Here is a 2,605-nt window from a genome sequence, read left to right as displayed (position 1 = left end):
GATCAGTAGGTCAAGAGTGTGTCCTCTATTATGTGTGGGCTCTGTTACATGCTGAGTCAGCCCAAAGTTGCCCAGAGTGTTACTCAGGTCTTTGGTCCCTTTGTCCTGAGGGTTGTCCACATGGATGTTAAAATCCCCAACAATAATTACACAGTCGAAATCAACACAGATCACAGACAGCAGTTCACTGAGATCATTAAAAAAGTCTGTGCAGTATTTGGGAGGCCTGTAAACATTATAGAAACACAACTTTGGATGGGGCCTTCAGCTGTAAAGCCACATATTCAAATGACTGAAAACTTCCAGGAGATAGCTGCTTACATTGAAATGGTTCATTAAATAAGACAGCAACCCCTCCTCCTCTCCTGCTCACCCTGGCCTCACTGATAAAACTGTAGTTAGGAGGGGTCGTCTCGATGAGAACAGCTCCGCTGTTACTTTGGTCCAACCAAGTTTCAGTTAAAAACATAAAATCAAGGCTGTGCTCAGTGATTAAATCATTAATTAAAAATGTTTTCCCAGCTAAAGATCTAACATTTAATAAAGCCAACTTAAGTGTTTTAGAGGCATTACTTGTCCTCTCGTGTTTGGGAGCAGTCTGTGGCACACAAGGTATGTTTACTATATTTAAAGATCTTTTAGAGTGCAGCTCTCTGTGTTTTGACCAGGCCACATGTCTCCTTCTGTCACCTAAAAGTACAGAAATTTTAAAACCTTCTAGTAAACAGGGTCCCAGCTTCTCCTGGGAAAAGTCACCACTGCCATAATCCTCGCAGCCCGGACCCTCCACACATCACACATCAGACTGCGGAGACAGGGCATGAAGGTGGTAAGGAGGAACTAAGGGGGGCGAGGCTGGGCAATGTGACTTCGATTGCTCTGTTGAGGGTGGGGCTCAATGGCGAACCTTTGGCTGCTCTGGTGGGGGTTTATGGGGGACAAAAAGGGATTGGGCCGGGGGGTAGATCTGAGCCCAGCATTGACCCGCTCCATCATCTCCTCAGTGAATTTCAGGTGTGGGGAGGAGGGAGAAAGGGAGGGGGAGGAGGGTGATGGCCTGTCAGGGGTTTGGGGGGCTGGGGAAGATCGTGGTCCCTGGTCCTGGTCGTTGGTGTTGTTGAGAGAGTTGGAGGCAAATAGGGATCCCTCTTCTTGCCTCTGATGTCTCTCCTTTCTGAGGCTCTTCCCGGGTGGGGGCAGATGGAGCTCCTCCTCAAGGTTTCTGCTGGGCTTTGTCTGTTCTTGGAGTACTGTTTGTTCCTCTTTATGAGATAACTCCTCGTTTCTCTCAGCCTTGGCACCAAGCACAGATGGATGACGTATGGAATAAAACAAGTTGGAGGTGAACAGTTTCACCCCTGATTTGTTAAAATTAAATCCATTTGCTTTAAACAGATGCCTGCGTTCCCAAAAAATATTAAAGTTGTTGATAAAATGCACTGAGTGGTCAGTACATGCTGATATGAGCCATTTATTCAGTGCAAACAACCTGCTGAATCTCTCGTCTCCTCCTCTGACGGGCGGTACAGGTCCACTGATGAATACAGCTGCATTCAGAGAGTTTACAGTATTTAATAATCCAGTAAAGTCCTGCTTCAGAACCTCCGACTGTTGTTTGGACACATCGTTTGACCCTGTATGCAGAACAATGTTTGTCACAGTTGGATATTCATCTGCAATTTGAAGTATTCTCTCCTTCAGGTTGTTGACCATATCCTTAGGAAAGCAGAGGACTTTAGTGTTCTTACTGCACATCCTTTGTACATCCTTTACGGCAGAGTCACCCACAATCAGAGTTTCAGGCCTAGCCTTTAGCTTTCCATGTGGCCTTTTACTTTTCAATAGATTTTCAGACCTTACTTCGCTACTTTTAGATGGATGGTTGTCCGATATAGATCCAGGGTCCTTTGATAGTGGAGCAAATCTGTTCTGCAGTTTCACATTCAGTTGTTTTGGAGGTTTGTTGTTAACCTTCCTATTCACGGTTGTCCAGTCCTGTTTCCTCTCGTATACAGAGGGCCCGGTGGCGCCAGTGTTCAGCAGCCTCGCCTCTGTCAGTGCGCCCCAGGGTGGCTGTGGCTACAATGTAGCTTGCCATCACCAGTGTGTGAATGTGTGGATGACTGGTTGTGTAAAGCGCTTTGGAGTCCTTAGGGACTAGTAAAGCGCTATACAAATACAAGCGATTTACCATTTCAAATTGTGGTATAGTCCACACTACCCGCTGGAAACGTGTCATACAACTTTGTTTGACAGAAATGAAGGAGAGCATATTTTGTTCATTTGTTTGTTTGTTTCTACAAGAGCTTTGTGTGATTTGATAAGTATCAGAGGCTGAGACCACAGGACGGTAAAACATGATTTTTGGGCTTCATTTCTGTACCGAACAGTCATTTAAGATTAGTTAGTAAATAACAATTAGCTAATGTTGTTCATGAGACTAAAGTCATATCACTTTGGTAAAGTAAATATAATATGGCCAATATTATAGTTATTATATTGATCATTATTAGCTATTACAGCAGTGAACATGAACTCTGTGTCAAATACTGAGCCTCAGTACAGATTCAAGTTGCAGTTATTTATATGTCTTATCACCTTAAAT

General features: G+C 44.2%; 1 pseudogene; it reads right to left on the bottom strand.

The window, feature by feature from the left end:
• Positions 1-443: 443 nt before the first annotated feature.
• LOC148102144 (uncharacterized) lies at positions 444-1,795 on the bottom strand (annotated as a pseudogene).
• Between the last annotated feature and the right edge of the window lie 810 nt (positions 1,796-2,605).

Source organism: Neolamprologus brichardi, chromosome 7 (assembly GCF_056152115.1).
Source record: "Neolamprologus brichardi isolate AB-2024 chromosome 7, ASM5615211v1, whole genome shotgun sequence".
NCBI lineage: Eukaryota > Metazoa > Chordata > Actinopteri > Cichliformes > Cichlidae > Neolamprologus > Neolamprologus brichardi.
Note: the sequence above shows the minus strand (reverse complement) of the source record. Positions and strands in the feature narration are given on the sequence as shown.